Source organism: Passer montanus, unplaced genomic scaffold (genome assembly GCF_014805655.1).
Source record: "Passer montanus isolate IOZ18808 unplaced genomic scaffold, ASM1480565v1 scaffold88, whole genome shotgun sequence".
Taxonomy (NCBI): domain Eukaryota; kingdom Metazoa; phylum Chordata; class Aves; order Passeriformes; family Passeridae; genus Passer; species Passer montanus.
Window position 1 is genome coordinate 2,572,967 of NW_024374145.1, and position 19,821 is coordinate 2,592,787.

The following is a 19,821-nucleotide window of genomic DNA, read 5'->3' on the forward strand; positions in this document are numbered from 1 at the left end:
TACATCACACCAAGAAAAAGTTCAGATCTGAAACCAATCCTTTAGTTCCAAGGCTGGTAAGTACAGTCCCTCTGAGGAGAGCTGAGAGCTCCTCTTTCATGGCTGGTGCCCTCCAGCTGTCTATATTAAGGCTGCTTTTGGAGGGATGGCGAGGTTGCCATATTTAAAGGAGGTCACCCCAGCTGGTTGCTAAAGGAAAGACAGAACTAGGAATTCTGGTATTCCAGAAGATACCACAAGCACATTTCTCAAGGACTATTGTAATCACCTCAAAGAAAAATATATTTTTAATCCCAACACAAGATCATTCTTTTCTGATATTTTTCTCAAAGAAACAAAGCCAGGTAAGAATTTATGGATATTCTTCACTTGATTTCTCAAAGAGATCCTTCACATCACTATGGCTGTATAGAGCTGAAAACAAGCTCTAACCTGAGACTGAATAAATAAATGTCTTATGAGTACAAAACTTGTCCATTTTTTTTTTAAGTTGCAGAGTTAACAAGTTAAACCAATTGCTGCTAAATTGGAGTTTTAACTATTTGTTATTAATAATTTCATGTTGTAATCATCTGTTGTTAATAGTTTTTCTTTAACTACCTGTTGTTGATGGTTAGAAATCCCTCTTTGTCGGGTATCACCCTGCTGCTTCCTGAACTGGCACCCAGGACTGTGAGGAGGAGGTGACATCAGGGCTGGTATGCAAATGTGGAAACACCTCACCAAACCTAGCAGGAAAATCCCCTAAAACAATGAGCCACCATGGAATTAAATGACCTAAGTGATGTCTAGAGGTGAGGAACTGAATCCAGTGTCTGCTAAGAGCCTTTTTACCTTTCACCCTAACTTAAAAGGATGTTGGCTAGAAAGAGGACCTCAAACGCCAAACTGAAAAACTGGAATCTCCTGGTGCTCTTGTGAGGATGGAAGCCCCAGCTCTGCCTGCATACCAGTGGACACAGCTGCACTCATCCTCCTCTGTGCCACTCCTGGGAGCAGCGACGGTGTGAGCGTGACCGGTTGGCTCTCCCCACCTGAGCTGATTTTTAGTAAAGGCATTAAAAAAGGAGAAAGATCTCCTGCCCTATTTATTTCATGTATTTATAAATAAGTAAAACAGGACAGTATCACTGTTGCACATCTTGCCCGCCTCAGAAACCATGGTGTCAAATGCCCCCATTAACCCAGACAGGTATGTAAGAGGATCATGCTGGTAGTGTAACACCAAATCTGGGTAGACATCATGACACGTATTAAGTCACGGCTACCTCATGGCACACATCTCAGGTGAAGAAACTGGAAGAAGGGAAGACAGTCAACTTGTAAGATGTGTTTGTTGATGGAGACGATGACAGCAAGGACTAGAGCAAAGAGTCCAGAATACAGGTGCTGTATTGCTGGAAAACCCACAGTTATGGATACAAGAAATACTGCAGCTCTGTGTGGTGATAATTTATGCCAAAATGGGGTTTGTAAGTCAGGTAGATAATATAAGTCAAAATGGGGTCTGTAGATTGCCAGATATATTGCAATCAGTTGGGTTAAGCTTCTTACCTGACCTGGGTGTAAATTGAATTCAATCCTCTTAGCATCTGATTCAAGGTAGGGATACATGGATTTAAAGCCTCTCAAAGCAAGTATTTTATCTATATTTTTTGTATCGCAGATGAATGCTTCAACCACTAAGCTTTTGGAAAAATCAGCCCTGACTCCAACCCTAGAAAGAGTGTTTTCAGCCAAATTTGGACTTTTTTCACAAATACCATTTAAATGACAGAAAGCATAGTGTTAAACTTAACAGATTGTCTTCGTTCTAACTCTTACTAAACACCTTATATCCACATATAATTTAAATCCCAGTTCAACTTCTGATAAAGCAAAATGGCAATTCAAAACGGGGCAGGGGTGAGGGTGGGGGGAAGTGACGGGGTTGGGGGTGGTGGGTCTGAGAAAAATCATGCTTCCAAAGGTGACCATTATCTGAGCACTGCAAGTCCTGCTTTGTTATGCTGAAGAGTGCTAAAGCCCTTGGATAATAACACCAACAAAGAAACACACTCAGAAGAATAAAACCCCTAAACAAGCCAGAACTAGTCAGGAAGCACTACTCATTAAAAAGCCTGCAAATCATAACCCGGCGCCTGGAGCAGCACGAGGGATGCTGTGATTTCTAAGCTCCCAAGTCCCTGTTCTTGAAGGAAACCGAGTGCTCAGGCTGCACCGCCTTTTGTCTCCTGGCAGGAGTGAGCTTTCAGAGGGCTGTAGTGCGCCTGCACAACCCTTCCAAGTGCTGCTTATTACCCACTGCTTCCAGTGACAGATTCAGACAGAAATAAAAGGCCAATTTCAAGATTTCAGGGATATGTGATACAGTATGATTCACTTCTCACTGACACCTCCATTCAGATTCGTGTTGGTGCTCAAAACACCTGAAAACACAGGCAGACAGGTAGGAACCATATGCAAAACCACAAAGGGAGAGCTTAAATTGTGTCTTTTCTATCTATCCAATTTAAGAGACAGTTCCCAATTTGCAACAGGATCCCATTATCAGATTCTCTGCTGTGAACAACTGTCTCTATGCTGGAATAAAATCTGTAATGCCATTAGCAATAAAGACTATCTCCTTTCCTTAGAGGATCACTCTACCAATTTTCTTGGAATATTTCAGATATTCTTCAGACTTCCAAATCTTCTCTCTAAATAAAAAAATAATACCTACTATGATTGTTCTATTCTCTAATTTCTATTCTATTCTCTATTTTCTATTCTATACTATGATTTTTCTATTCTCTACTATGATTTTTCTATTCTCTATTTTCTATTCTATTCTCTATTTTCTATTCTCTATTAAACTGCCTCTATTGATGCAGTTTCCATATTTTCACTTCTGCACTCTATGAATCACACACAACACGGGGTGTCCACAATACTGATAAGCCATGTTTCTGATGTAAAACAAATTCACAGCTGCCTCACAGCTAGCTGAGACTTAGAACACAGAGAGAAAATTCAAGCATTGGTCAGAAGGGGAAGCTGCTGCCAGGAAAGACTTTTTGTAATACTCATGTTTTCTCCCAAAACTTCAAAGAAAATCAGTATCAAAGGGAATCTGAGGATATCTGAATGAGGACAATGTTGACCCTATAATTAAACAGTCTTTTAAAAAGTGGGTGAGAGACAATTAGGATAGCTTCTATGTAGCTGAATGCTGACTAAAATTGAATTGAATCTCCATACTGTTATATGTATTGTGGTAATTCGAGCTGGTAGAGAATATATATATAGATGGATGAAATATGTCTAAGATATAAAATCCTAAAACACACTAGCAGGGGAAAGGGAGTTGCTTCACAGCGTGAGGAAGCCTCAGCTGGCAGCCAAGAAGGAGGTATGCAATTAACATATGAAGAGAACCTAGCCCAGCACAGGAGATGGTATTCCTCACCCTTGAAGATGTTCATCTTAGATAAACAGAGCCATAAAGGACATACATCTGAATACTAAATTCCAGTAACCAAAGAATGAACACACTTCGGGTTCCAGACAAGAATTTTGTCCAGCTCAAGACACATCCACGTGGGAAAAAGAACCGTAAGTATCATGTGGTTGAGTGGGGTGTGATCAAGTGTATGTGTGAGACTCACGAAGCAAGTGTGGACCCCAAGATTGCAGTTTCACTCTTCGGCAAGGAAAGTGGTCGGTCGAGGGGGAAGCAGACGAAAACTTGTTTTCACACATAAAACCTGAAATTCGGGGTTCAGGGGATCGATCACGGGCATAGATAACCTATTGGTTGCTAGTCCTAAAGAGGAAGATATAAGAGCAAGTACCATAACATTATTAAACTTCTTAAAAGATAAGGGACTAAAAATCTAAGCTACAGTTTACTGAACCTGAAGTTAAATATCTGAGACACTGGTTAACCAAAGGGAAAAAGACATTAGACCCTCAAAGAGTAGCAAGAATTGTTGCTTTACCCTCCTCACGGACAAAAAGAGGAGTGGATTGAAGGATATAGTGAGAAGGTAAAATTCCTTTATGAGAAACATACTACTAATAGGTTAAAATGGACAAGATGAGTCAGAATCAAGGGTTAAAAATCAAAAATAAGGCTTGAGAGTCCTGTGACAATTTACCTCCCCTGCCTCAGCCTGTGGAAGAAGCTGTAAGACCAACTGCTCCTACTAAGACTACCTATTTTTCTCCTTCAAGGAGAACACAGAGTAAAGTGAGGAAAATATCAATAGTAAAGGTAATAAAACTGAGAGCAGAAAACACCACCCACTTCTACCGAGGGGGTACTAACCATGTCTGGAATTGTTAAGTTTATTAATGCTCCACTTTAACACAGGGGATAGAAATAAAATATTTTAAAAGTTAAATAATGAGCAGGAGAAAAGATTACAAAAAGAAAGAGAGCTTGAGAAGGTAGATGAAAGGAGATTAAGAAAGAAGGTAAGTAAAACAGTTTTGTTATAGATGAGGGGATAATTCATGCTGGAAATATAGGTTTATTAATGAGATATAAGGTAAAGCTGTAAGGTCATGCCAGCTGAGGGGACAGGGTGATTGCCACACAGGACAGCTCGCAGCCAAGGAGGAGGTACATCATTAATGTACAAAGAAAACCTAGCTCGCACAGGAGATGGGCACTCCCCATGGCATGACCCAGAGAACGCCCGGCGATGGTGGCCCATGTAGATGTCCACCTCCGACAGACAAGACCATCAAGGAACATACATCCGAATGAAAGATTCCGGGAACTGGGGTCTGATATGTATCAATTCCAGGACATGGCTTGGTCCAGTGCAGGACAATGAATAGACACTACATTAATATGAAGGACTCCAGGAGGGGACAACGGGCCTCTGCCGTGGGCAAGAAAAAGAGCATAAAAACCAAATTCTGCCGGGTCTCGACGGTGAACAGGGGATTCGGTGCGATAGAGGCCGGATCATCGTTCATCCGCTCTGATTCCAGGGTCGATGCTGCTTTTTGATTGGTGGCGATCGGGACTATATATAAGTCACAAATAAATTCTATTTTTATTTTTATTAAATTGGCTGGATCAATTTTTACCTATAATAGTTATTATTGTAAGAGTGAGTAAGTGTGGATAAAATAAGTTTATCTAATATAGATTGTTGATATTTAAAGTGTGTTGTGAGTAAATAAAATTTGAGTTGTCAAGAGATTGAGTGAAAGCAGAAAGAAAACCCAGAGATGAATAAGTAGAGTTAGAGCTGATAAGCTGAATTCAAGAAAAGAAGGCAGAAGTGCCAGTAGATATATCTCGTATCTCAAAAGGCTCAGATTAACAAGTTTTTGATCTTAGTACAAAGCAAACATGTATAACAGAAATACCAGGAAAATGTGGAATATAAAAAGACCCTACAGAGATAGAAAGGGGAAAATAAAAAGAATTTGAAGTTCCTATCATTAAAAATGTTGTCGTTAAAAGAGACACCAAAATATAGAGAAGAAACATCTTATCAATTTCTAAACTAAGTTTCCATGTGTTAAAAAAAAATCTAGAGGTGCTGTTAAAATTAACAAAAATTCTTTCCTAGAAGAAAGAAGAATGTATGTTGATAGTTTATTTAAAGAAAGAGTTTCACAAAGAAAAATGTTGAAATGTGCCTCTGTTAGTTAAAAAAAAGGAGTGTGAAATATAAAGATTTTTTTTTTTAAGTTTTAGAAGTTTTTGAAGGTGTTGAAAGTAAATTATTGTGTTACCGCAAAAAAGGCTAGAGTAATAAGACATTTAAAATATTGTAAAAAGCAAAACCCTTAAGTGTCTGCTCAAGTCTGTGAATTATATGCAGTTTTGAAAGTTTGAACAAAAGTTTAACAAAGCTAACAGCTCTAAAGAAAATCAGCCAAATGTATATGTTTGAAGTCCAAACGTGTGTTATAGCGTATAATTGGTAAGTGCATAACTGTAGTGTGATCTGAAATAATATTATCATACTATGAGAAAAGTTATAGTTGCATCAAGTTGCTATTAATTTTTGTCTTAAAACTTCTTCTAAGAGCTAGATAAACTCCCTATTAAAGACTCAAAACAGCAGAGCTAAGCCCTTTGTTTAAACTACAAAAGAGACATCCAAGCCTTTATCTCTTAAACGACTCAATTTACAAGTTCAACAGACACTGAAGGCCTAGTAAATTAGCAAACTGTAAACTAAACAACTAAACTGCTCTAAAGGTAACTTCTCTTGCAGAAGTGAGATGAAATCTTCTGTTGTTTTCCTGCTTCATATCACCTTTTTATTTAAATTGAGTCTGTTTTCAATTTTTTTGTTCTTTAATAAACTCTTTGCCACAGAGTTACACAAAAAGCAAAATAATTCCACCGTAATTAATATCTATCTAGTTATTTTAAAGTCTAATATCTTTTGTTTTATAAGTAAATGAATATATATTTATACATACCTAAAGGTATAACCGATTTTTATGAAAAGTCAGTTGTTTTAATTTGAACTATGAATTTTATTCAAGAAATTGTTTTAAGTATAATATTTAGATTGTGATATTCAAAGTTGTTAAAAGAAAATCTAGAAAGATTGGGTATATAAAATACAAACTAAATTTAAATTACAAGAAACCTTGAAAGTAAAATTAATAAAACAAAGTATGAGAAAAACCATTAGATATTTAATAATTATCAAATTAAAGTGAAAGAAAGAAAGAAAGAAAGAAAGAAAGAAAGAAAGAAAGAAAGAGCCAAATAAATGACCAAAAAAGATCAGATAAGTTGCACAGTGACTAGTTAGAAATGTTACACATGTGTGTATAATAAATGCAAATGTTGTCACGAAGTTTAAGTTACACATTATAAGAAGGGATATAGACCAAAAGGCTTATGTGCAAGGTATACAGGGGAAGAACAGTATCTAACTAGCCGTATCTTAGAAATCACTACTGAATTAGGCATAATAGAATTAGAACTCCCCAGCGTGACACCACTTGTTTCAGAACAGGATAAGGGGAAAAAGTAAATTCAAAAGCTCAAATTCTAACAATTGAGCACCGGAGATTGAACAAAGTACCCTGCAGGGCAGATGCAGTTAAGCTATCAAAAACTTTAAAAGCAGGTTTGCAGCTCAGTCCGGGTATAAGACCCCGGAAGAATATTCTTGCTGCTGAGAAAATGAGTCTGACCTCACCACTGGTAGCAACCCAGTGGGCATAGGCAAAGGCAGAAGAGTACAAATATGAGGATCCTAATGGACCTGAGTCTAGCTGTGTGCAGCACAGCTAGTCTGCACCTGAAGAATTTGCCCAGCACGGAGAGGCAGAGTCCTGGCAATGAGTGCAGGCAGTGTTTGCAGATTGTCCTGAGAGGACAAGCAGAGGCAGAAACTTCAGCATATCTAGCTCCAAAAGGCTACAGCAGGAGTAAGAAAAGTGAGTACTGTACCTTAAATAGTACTCGGTATAAGATATGTAACTTGAATGGAAAAATAATATGTTATATGCAGAAAGCGGAATCTAGGAACGAGCAATCAGAAACACCCATGCATAAAGTCTATAAGAAGAATGTTAAATGAATATCTATTCCTATATGCAACCAATGTAATTGCACAGTGTAGATCAGAAGAAAAATTAAGTCGATATTTGTAGCTTATTTTCAGGCTAGCAAAATATGCTATGATAACAAACAATTAAATATATGTGTCATAAATAAAAAAAAACCCTACTAAGTAAGAAATAATTTAAAATATGAAAATAAGCTATCCCTCAAGAATGAACCAGTTATTCTTGATCTTTGTGAAGATCATGATGACAAGGCTTATCTGCAATATGATAAGACTTCTTGTTTTTCGAAAAATAAAGAGGGGGTGGATCCAAAGAGTAAAATAAAGCAAGTAGCTCAAGGGGGAGTCTGTGGAAAATTCAACAAGTCAGAATATTGTATCGAGATTGATGCTTACAGGAAAACAATCAGGGGTCTAGCAGCAGAAATTAAAAGAGTAGCATGTGTCCCAGTCCAAAAATGGAATTCCATCCTCAAGGCCTCTTGGTAGGACAATCTATTCGATAGAGCGTGGTAGAAGAAATTGGTATCTTTCATACTTTGTTCAGTAACAAGAATTATATTTTTACCCTGCCTGATACCATGCTTCATTAAATTGATACATTCAGTGGTGCAAGGCATGCAAATAGCTGCCATGCCCACAAACCTGGAATGTGCTACTAGATTCCAGTAAACGAAGAATGAACACACATCGGTTCCCGGACAAGAATTTTGTCCAGCTCAAGACAGAGAATAGAAGCAACATGCATATTGAAAACCCTGAAAAGAGACAAAGAAACTCCTCCGCAGGCTAGGAAAAGGGTACAAGAACGAACTCTGCTAAACTGCATTTGTGAACTCAGGGGGATTCAGTGTGCTGGAGGCCGTGTCTATGTTCACCAAGCTCCGATCCCAGGGTTGGTGCTGTTTCTTGATTATTGGCTATCAAGACTGTATATTAGTTGCAAAATAAATTCTATTTTTATTAAATTGGCTGGATCAATTTTTACCTATAACAATACCTTTTAAGGCTTACCAATCCCTAGCTGCTATTCAAAGCCAAATCTTCCCCTTCTGCCCTATATACAGAGCAACTGTAATGAAGAATCACGCTTGAACAAAGAGTGCGTTTAACTTGTGATTCCCAGAAGAAGAGCCACCAAGGAGCCTACCATCACAGAGAAGTTCAGCTTTGGGAATAGAGCTAGCCCATCCTGTGCTATTCAGGGCTGAAATGGTTGCCAAGTAATGCTGTATATTGCTTGGAAGTAAATTTCCTTCCTCTAGAGCCTGTAAAAGGCACCAGGGCTAGGGCATATGGTTCAGTTAATTAGGATAACAACTGTGTTTTGCATTTAACCTTCAGTGTTGCAGAATCATATTCTTCTGATAATCTGCTCTAGTACATCTCTACTCCTACAAATATTTTTGCAAGAAAATAACTGAAAGCAGAGCAAGCAAGGGAAGGGAAAAAGAAAAAAAAAGATAAAAGGAAAAAGAAAGAGAAAGCATGGTTTTTCTCATGGGGATGAGAAAAACCATGTCAATTAATCAGCTTAGGAACATTCCTAGAAATGTACAGCACATATTCCAGGTTAATGGCAACTTTTATAACAGCAAACAGTGAGCACTAAGAACCATGCCCACTGAGGGCTGTTTTACCTATGAAATGACAGCCACACAAAGACACCACTCCAAGCCAGCTGAGTTAACAACAGTGAAGCACCTTCTTGCCACATTCTTTGTCATTTAGAGGTCATACCAAAATCTTTTCCTTGCATCTATATGAAAGCCAGGTTTTACAAATACTTGTCATAGTCAACTGTCCTGGACAAAGCTGCACTAGCAGGATCCAGCCAGGAAACATAAATAAAAAGGTCAAAATAAATAACTTAGTTACTGATAAAGTTACATGAAATTACATCTTTACTGTAGTAAGAAAATTGTGGAAGATAATTTTGCATATAAATTTAGAATGACAATAGTAAAGAAGGAGAGAAATCCTAATTCCCTTACATGATTTATGGGCAAGGATTTACTTAGTTTTCATGAGCATGGTGCTGTATATTCTGTATTTCCTTAGCTCAAAATTTACCACCAGAGGAGTTTCAAAAATTCCCTTGTGCAATAATATATTCACCATTTGCAATCTGCTAAGCAATTTTCCAAATGAACTCTTTCCAGATTTTGGCACTCTTAAAAAAAATCTAATAATCCACTGCACTGCCCATAGCACCAAAGCTTGGCAGAAAAAGAGCAAATTTATCACAATAGTAAAATTATCCAAATAACCTGACACTGGAAAAAAAATACAGAAAGTGGCAAGACAAATTTAATGTTCTCAGGACTTCAGTGCAAAGCTAGAAGACGTTCAGGCTTGCCTTAGTAAGCACTGTGTTCCAGAGTCCAAACTATGTCTATCACCATTCCCAGGTCATTCCATGAGCTGTGGCAATCCTAAATCCTGGACAGCAAGCAGCACATTTCAATATAAAGTCACTTATCTCTGACATGTTTTTCATGTAAAAAGCAGTCTATAAGACAAGACATTACACTGAAGGGATCAAATCATTCTCATCATGTCAACGGGTGAAAAAACTACAATCTCATCCATCTGCTAGGAGAAAAGGCAGATGTAAAGAGGCCACCTCCCAGGACTGAATGAAAGCCAGGAATAGAGAAACAGAAGGGATGGGCATCATCACAGCACCTCTCAGATCCACATATTTCTACATGCTAACCAGTGTCTCAGCAGCTGTTGAATTCAGTGACAAGCTATTATTATTTGTTTATTGAATATTCCCATCATCAAATCATCTCTTCCCTTCACTGCCTTCCAATATTTTCCATCCTTATGTTCCAGATCAGAGGAAATTGCAGTCGGTGGGCTTGGAACTTAGACAATACTCAATTACATAACTGCCCTTTGTCATCCTGTGTTGTTTTGTTTTTTTCTTTTTTTTTATTTTGAGAGGAGGAATGAAAGAAAGGAAAGCCCTGTCACTAAGCTGCACTCTCATTTGCATCACCACATGCTCTATGGATGCTACTGCTGGAGTGAAGTTTTAAAGGGCTTCCCTTATTCATTTCCATGCTTTGGTTCCATATCTCTTACTTCAGAGGCACAGCCACATGACACTGGGATAAAAGAGTGAAGAATCAGGCTACAGTTTGCATTTTAAAGCCTTCTTCCCTTCTACCACCTAGAAAGAGAAGAAAAGAGCTTCTGCTGTGCTAATTACTTATTGTCTTCTCAGTGTTTGGCTTTACTGGTTTGGATTATAATTGCTTACAGTTTGTAAATAGGGTCTTCCATGACCAATTGAATTTAAAGGGTCATACTGTGTTATCAGTGTGCTGCAAAAGGCAGGAAATTTTAACTTCTCAGATGTTTTCAACACTTTTTCCAACAGGCTTTCATCAAAAACTAATCAGCATAAATACTGCCTTTTCTTAAGACTTAGGTATTAATTGAACAGGGAAACACTCTTTTCCATAAAATATCTCCTTTCAGGCAAACCCTCCCAGCTCAAGTCTCAAGATGCAAATCTGTCCACAGCCTTTGAGAAACTGAGGATAGTTGTTATGCCCACAAGGGGATTAGCTTTATTTTAATAGACGTTTAAAGTTGACTATGATGTCTTTGTGTACACTCAGGTTGCCAAGCCAGATCTGACCACAGTGCTCATTTACGTCAAGCCCCACTCTGTCAAGTTAATGCCTTTTATGAACATCTTTCTTGGAAGAGAAGAATGAACTCTGAAACTTGGACTACCAGCCAGAGACACTCTTCATGGTCAAGCAGGATCCTGAATAATTTTGCATGGAGTGGATAGCACTACTGGCATTCCCAAAGAAAACTATGCCAACACAGCAGATATCAAAGATGACAGCTAAATACACAAAGGATTTTTGAGATTACAGCACTAAATATTGGTCTCTCTGTCTCTGCTTAGCCATTTCTTGTATAGCAGGCATGTGAGCACTCCTGGGAGCCAGAAATTCAGCACAAGAGGCAGCACACAGAGCTACTATGGGGGCTAACTTTTAAAATCTCTTTAAAAGAAGAAATGGAATGCAGATTTGGAACATAAAGTATAAATCACTCCCTGTGATTTCTCAGTCAGCTCTATTTCCATAAGTACATCAAGTGCCAGTGTACAATATCTTCATGTTACCTCAGTTGCAAATTTATTGTACAAAGTTTACGACTGTTTCCAAAAGATGTGTGAATAAGCAAATGTGGCTTTTATTGTGCACTGTAATTTGACCCCAAGTTACATCCCTTCTGACAACCTGAAAGTCCCAAGGAGCTTGCTTTTCTTTCCTATTGCTATAGTCATACCTGCAGGGAACTCCCAGGCCTACCCTGGGAACTCAAGTGTGCTTATTGTTAAGAGTCTGGGAGTATTAAACAGAGAACAGCCAGATGACTGGAAAATGCAGGATCTCTAGCAAAGGATCTGCATTTTGCATTTCAGAACCTGAAATGGTAGTGAAGATGGCCAGAAGACAATGGTTATTTATTGCAAGAAAAGTGAGGTTGAGGTTCGACCTCATTAAAAGGTTGTCTGCCACCCTCACAAAAGCTTGCCATTTAAAAAGCAGCAGTCTCGATTCAGAAGATGCAAATACAAATATACTGTCACTCCTGAGTTTGATGAATGACTTCTATGTTTCTATCTTACATCATTATTTAACATCACCCTCCTTTTAGTCCATTTGTGGCAAACCTTAATGTCCTCGAGGAAGTTTGTGACCTTTTCCACCAGAGAGACAAAACCTCAGATTTTACCTTTATTGCTCAGCTCTCTCCCAGCCAGAAGATGAAAGGAGCACCTCTTCTCTCTCAAAGCAAGTTCCAGCATTTTATTTTCTTCTGAGGTCTATTTGTGGAAGTGCTTCCAGTACTGCCAGTAGTGCAGACCATGGTGACAAGCACTAGTAAATCATGGTGCTTGCTTGGAAGCAAGGAAGCCATAACAACAAACCTGACACAGGGCTGTAAAAACAAAAGATCTGCCTGCATCCAGCTCCTTCATGGAAATGAAGGGAAAAGGGGCAGAGGCACAATCCAAAGCACTTCCTCCAAGCTGCTTTATTAAATCGGTCTAGTGGGTCTAACTTCCTCTTAACTGCTCCATACCATTACATATCTCATTGCCAAACTTATATAAATATAAAAGGGAGGAAGTGAAGTAATTGTTTATCAGAAGTAGTTCAATGTATTACAGCAGGGTCTCCTGGGAATTTGAAATTATTAATTCCCTGAGCACCTGAGTTATGAACAGTGTCTACTTTCTCCAGACAGGATCACTTTTCTTAGGAAAGATGGACCAATGGCAGTAGTTGGCAGTGGAGGAGTGAGGGATATTTAGAATTATAAACAAGGGAACCTGATCTGGGAAATGTGCCGATCAGGCCACATAGCTGAGAAACCTAACCCATCATCTCCTGCATAACAATATCGTGGCCAGGGAAAGAGATCACAGTGGTTGTGAAAAGAATCCCACCAAAACCAGTGCTGCCTGTCACATACCCTCCTCACACTCCCACAAGTACCTCAGTGCTGGCAGGGAGTGGGGCTGAGGTGCAAGCAGAGCCCTGCCTTGATCTGTGAGTATTTCTATTGCCTACACCATCTACATATGTTTGTAATTTGGGTCAGGGCAAATGACAGAGCAACTCTTTGAGGAATGCAAGGGAGCAGGCTGGCAAGGCTGCTATCATTCCCAAAATGATCTACTCATGCTCACAACCTGGCAACAAGTAGCCTGAACACAAAACCCCTTGCTCAGTTCCAGTGGAAGGTACAGGAAGGAATGCTATCCCTTTAACCCTCTCTAAAAGCTGGACTTTTTGGAAAGCATCACTGGTAGCATATTAATGACTCCTTACAGGAATAAAGTAAGGTAAATGCTTAGATGCACAGAGCACAGAGGGAAGAGCATAAGTCTCTGTATGTATATACATAAAAGGAGCTGGATTTTTCATACTTGCTAAATTCCTTGACATTTAATTTTGAGCAGGAGAGTTTCCACAATGCCAAGGATCATAAAGGAATGATTTGCTGCTGTACGTTACCATTGATATTTCAGCATGAATGAAAATTGCACAATTTGGTGATGAAAAGAGCAGCTATTTGTAATATGGAGCACCATGGAAACTGAAATATCATTTACCAAGACAGGCTCTTCCTCTGAAGGAATTCAAAATGAGAAAAATGGTAAATGCAGGTGCCTTAAAGCATTAGCATTTTCAAAGATACAAAAAGGTGTAAATTAAATTAAAAGGAGACCTCTTAACAATATTGCACTGCCACGAAGGCAGCTATCTGGCAGATCAATTGTTTTCTCTGCAGAAAGAGAAATTCTGGTCCTGCTAAGCACAGCCCAGCAGAGCACCTACACACGTGGGACAGCCCATACAGCACACTGATATAACTCTGTAGGAGTTCTGACATAGAACAGAAATACAGAAAACTGAATGTGAGCTTAAATACGCCTTTGCAGCACACAGTAACTAGAATCACTTGAATGGAGTTCAAATGGGAATATCAACAGTTTCTATTTTATTACCTTCTGTGCTTTAAGTAGGGAAATAGTCAGCTGAAATCCTCTCTCACTAAACCTTCATAATGCTGAAAGTGCAATCACAGGCATAGGAGAAAGCTTATCCTTGTCTTTTTTGATGAAGTGATATCATGAATCAAAATATGCACAATTTTCAAAATGGCCAGTAAGGCTGAGGTTTCCTTTTTCTGTGTTCAAACTGAGAAATCTTAAACGTAACCTTAAACATAACCTTAGAGAGTTAATCCTGAAATCTGCTGCAAATCAAGTTCTCTGCAGTTGGTAGTGACATGAAATAGCCAGACTTAGTAGCCTATTTCAATTATCTTGGACAGTATAATCAATGAGACTCAGGATTTTAAGGCTGACTTATTTTTGTAATTGCACATTGTTCGGCATACCCTCTGCAAAAATGCCCATGCTAAAATCTTAAAATGAGGGTTTATACAGAATTTACCACGCTATCTCTTATCCTGACCCACAGCATCAACTTAAAAGGACCACGTACTGGTGCCATCAAAAATCCCTACACCCTGGCACTCCACAGCACCCTGTCCAGCACCAGCTTCCCTGACTTCTGCATTTGAAATTAAACCTAGATAATCATAAAAAGATTTAGGTTGAAAGGGACCATTAAATGTCGTGTAGACCTACCTCCCTGGGAAGAGCATGGACATCTTCCACTGGATCAGACTGCTCAGAATCCCACCCAACCTGGTCTTGAATGTTCCCAGGGATGGGGCATCTACCACTGCCCCGGGCAACCCATTCCACTGCTTTACAATCCTCATTGTAAACCCATTCTTCCACGTAGCTAATCTAAACCTATTCTCCTTTGGTTTAAAATCATTACCTCTTTCTCTATAGATTGCAACAGATTCTGCTAAAAATTCTGTCTTCATTTTTCTTGCAGGACCCCATTTAAAAACACCAGCTCTAGGGAACAGGACAAATTTATGTGTTAGTTTAGCATAGTGCTTGCAAGACATTTTATTAGTAAACAAAATAAGCACAAAGCAAATGGCAGCTTTTGGGCCTCTGTGGGCAAAATCATGTTCTTAAAAGCAGAGAAAATACGTAATTCATTGTACCCCAGGGTCATTCCAGTACAGCATCGTGACTCTGTCAACATTTAACACCAAGCTGAGGTGGCCTACAGCTTGGATCTGTTCATGTTTGGGATAGCCTGCAACTAAGAAAAAGCCTCTCCTCATGACTTTTACAATCACCAAGCAAGAATCTTAAAGCATTTCTGCTTTTTTCACATCCATTGAAATATTTCTTCCTTATACTCGCAAGCAGCTTATTCTCTAATGGGAGTTTTGCCCAAGGAAAACAAATTTCATGGTCTTCTACATTCCTTGTGGATAAATCTTTACTTTTATCTGGTTCTGCTTAGCAACTGTTTTTCTCCTATAATAAACAGATATGATAAACTAGAAGTGCCTGTCATTCCTTTACAGTGTTGGATGACTGTAAATTTCCTTTCCTTTAAAATATCCCCACACAGAAGTTAAACCTCTTGCCATATCAGAGTGCTCCTATTTATTATCCATTCTCATTATCTGTGGAGGAGGTCTCGAAATTGCTGTTAGATCTTTCCAAATGATGGTATCAAAGCTATTCTTGTAAGGGATTTTCCATCCCACCATGCTTCAAAAAATTAAATACTGTTATTATATAGTCCACTTTTTGACAATAAACAAAACATAATGACAAGGTGAAGATGCAAATAACAGCACTTGTTCAACAGCAAGTGCTACAAGTGAATGAGGATTGACATAATAAACCACAGCAGCGCAACTTGTGAAATGCAGATTATTCACTTCACAGCACCCCTGGAGCGTTAACGATCTTATATAAATCCTCTTAGTTTACATTTCATGGATATAAGCTGCACTGCAATTTAAATTACTAAAAATCTTGATGGTCACTTAGTTAACAATAGTCGTTCCATAAATAAAATATCGCTGTCACTATGTGTTTAAAATTCCAAGATATTCACAGCCAAATACCAACATGTAAGCCAGCTGTAAGTGACCAGAACCTGCTCCCAGAACATCTGCACACCCATAAGCACTCACATAAAACAGCCACCATGCTGTGAAGGGGTGTGCACAGGAATAACAATCCTAGCACTCACTAGGTAAGATCAATGCTCCCTGATGGAAATTCTGCTGTAACACAGGAAATTATGTACTCATCTACAGGAAAGGTGTACAAAGCCAAGTTGTCTAATTTTTATATGACTATTACATGTCTTAAATACAAGCCAGCAATCTCACTACCTATTAAAGTTGAACAATCAGATAAGAGAACCCCACTTAATGTCTCATACAAAAAGACTGTGTCAAAGTAAGTTATTGTGCTGGCTGAAGTAAGTGGAACATATTCCTCCTCTTATGTGCGTAATACCATTGCTATTGGAATTTTGACCATGCCAACTACTCATGGTGGCATGGAATGTGTTAATGATTCTTTGTGCATTATAAAACTCCAATCTAATGTGCACAACTGCAATAAAGAGCATATGGCCCTTGCAGTTTTTGCTGTCCATTGCTTTGTTTGTATTTTATTCTCCAGTTTTGTACCTTATCCCAGTAAAAAATGCTGTCTTCCTTTCTCTGACAGTCATCTCACCACCTCTGTCAGATGGTGCCAGCCAGCATCAACCTAATGGCATACTCCAATAAAAGATTTACTGTTAATGGCAAGCAAGATGCTGCTATGTGTGCTGGTATAACACCCTGCTTACTTAACAGTACCTTAGCACTCTGCTCTTCCTCATTCTTGAGGCTCAGCATTAAAGAGAAAAGGACATAAAAAGTGGCAGAAGAGGTCATCCCCTTCTGGCTCCAGGAGAGGATGCACCACATACAGTCTCAACATTGCACTATGAATTAAAGTAGCTGTTGCTGCCCTATATAATTAACCATAGGTAGTGGGGGTTACTTGCTTTCATAAATACCAGGATAAATGGCTGTGAGACCTCTTTTTCTATAAACCAACACTGACAGTACCCATGAGAAAAGGCTGATCTACAATTTCATAAGGAATTTCATGGCTTTGACTGGGGTTTTCAGTGAGATTTCAGTGCTATTTGAAACACAGACTTAAATCTCAGACCAAAACATTAGGGTGAGTGCTCTGAGTCACCTCCACAAGAGCTAATGCCATTGGTAAACACAGAAAAAAGAGCTCAAACATCAGACAAAACCAGGCTCCAGTTTTAAAGTGGGAAGGAGAAAATGTGGGAGAGCTTTACCTACAACGCAGAGCAGCACCCACACTAGAAGTTCTATAAAACACACTTGCTTTCACAAAGAGTGCAATAACCCTAGGACCCAGGACAGGAGATGTGAGGTGCAGCTTCAGTGACTGTTCTGAACCACCTCAGTTGGACTTGTCACCCTAGCGAATTTACTCATTTTTCTGTCTACCCCTAATACTGTTGCCCATCTCTTTTCCAGTAATTTCAGCCAGGCCTCCTGCTTATGAACCACCAAAAGAGAACGAAAATGACTATGGAATCCTCACTGTAGCCAAGAGAAGAGCTGCTCAGCCCTCAGAAACCCATCTCTCCAGTAAAATGCACTCTCTTCTACAGTAGAGCATCAGTCTTGCCAGGGATTTTTATTCCCACCATGAATATTTTGCTGAGCAAGTCAGGTTCTCCATAAAGAGGAAACTGTCACCCTTCTCTACAAGTACTGCTATGTCCCTCAGTGAAACAGAAATAGATGTTAGAGCAGTTTTGCATTTGTTTCAGCTGGTGAAAATGAAGGAAAATCCAGGGCAATGGAAACTTTGAAGGTTACAATATTTTGTATTACATTACCCTGCTCATAAAGCAGATTACAGTTTTTCCAGCTAGAGAGACTGTGGATAAACATTTGTTTTACTTCCTTAGGAGAGCTGATTCATAGTAACCATGATTCACATAAACAAACAGAAGTGATTTAAAAAAAACAAATAAGTAAAACCAGCAACAGGAAAGAAAACAAACCTTACACTCAGCAGGTTATCACATTGGCAAACAAAATGAGCCACGAGGGCTAGAAAGGAGCAATATGCTGTGCAGTGTTGTGCATGCACCACACACTGAATAGCCACTGCGGTGACAGACAGGGCCAGCACGTGGGCTTGTCACATCCCCACATAGGGCTAGAAAGGAGCAATATGTTGTGCACCACATACTGAATAGCCACTGCGGTGACAGACAGGGCCAGCACGTGGGCTTGTCACATCCCCACACCTTGGAGACACCAAAGCTCCGTGAAACAGAGCGGCTGCAGGACCCTCTGCAGCAGCCAGCCACAGTCTTGGCACTCAGGACACACCTTCTCCACTCCCACAGGAGGGAAGGCAGGAAGCTCCACCTGAGTTCCTTGGACTTTGCTTCCTCAAAAGAGGTGCCACAGGCTTGGCAGAGGAAAACCTGTTTGAGAGCTTGCATCCTAAGTGTCTGCTTCCATGTAAATGTTTGACCCTTCTGTCTACACTGCAAGTAAAACCTCACCCATACTGTTATGAGTAAAAAGTCATCCATTTTTTTTAAGGTTGCAGAATTAAAACAAGTTGAACCAGTTGCTGTTAAGTTAGCTTCATGTTGCAGTTACCTGTTGTTGAGAGTTCTTCTTCAATTACCTGTTAATGGTTGGTGATCAGCCTGGCTGATTGCCAGGGAGTGACCAGACCCCTGCAGGTAGCAGGGGAAGGGTGTGACATCAGAGCTGGTATGCAGATGAGAATGCATTTCACCAAATTTTGCAATTTTCCAGGGAAAAAACCCTAAAAACAATGAGCCAACATGGAATTGAAAGACCTAAGTGATGTCTAAAGATGAGGAACTTAATCCAGTATCTGTTAAGATCCTTTTTACTTCTCACCCTAACCTAAAAGATCTTAAATAGAAAGAGGACCTGGAATGTTAGACCAAAAAAGTGGAATCTCCTAATCTCCTGGGAGCACGGAATCCCCAGCTCTGCCTGCAGACCATTGGACAAAGCTGCATCATCCTCCTCCTCCGTGCCACTCCTGGGAGCAGCGGCGGCGTGGGGGCAACTTGTCGGTTTGTCCCCACCTGAGATGATTCTTTTTAATAAAGGCATTAAAAATTTATTTTTAATGCCTTTATTACACATACCTTCCATTGTGACCAATGAATTAATGAAAGCAGTCACTTATAAAAATCAAAATATTGAAATCATGCATTAATTTTGGTTGAAAGGGACCTTAAAGACCATCTAGTTCCACCTTCTGCCATGGACAGGGACATTTTCCCCATGACCAGTCTGCTCAATCCTCATCCCCTCAGAAGACATTAGTCCAGACCCCCTTTCTCCACTGGTCCTGGATAAAAAAAGAAAAGACATAAGGACATGCATCACAGCAGCCCAGGCATTCGCTGCTGTGAATGTCCATTCATCTGGTGGGTTTGCAGGAACCTCTCACACCCTCCCAGAATCCTGCCACAAAGATGCATTTTTTAGAACAATCAAATAGTTCTAACAAATAATCTTCAAAAAGTTTCAGTTGTCCTCAGGATTGTGAAGGAATTCATCCAGTCATTTTCATTCCAAGTTTGTTCTTTTATCTTAAGCCACAGAGTCTACATAAACAGAAACAAACATATCAAAGCAATGGCTTCTGAAGTATTGCCTTAATGTAGATCTGCCTTAGAGGAGGACAATCCCAAAAGCACTCCCACCCTGCTTTACCATCCTC

At 39.4% G+C, this 19,821-nt stretch overlaps 1 protein-coding gene across 2 annotated transcripts in view; it reads right to left on the reverse strand.

Annotated features, from left to right (window-relative positions):
- SLC7A11 (solute carrier family 7 member 11) overlaps positions 1–19,821 on the reverse strand; it is a 69,476-nt gene that overhangs the window by 15,352 nt on the left and 34,303 nt on the right. The window lies entirely within an intron of this gene.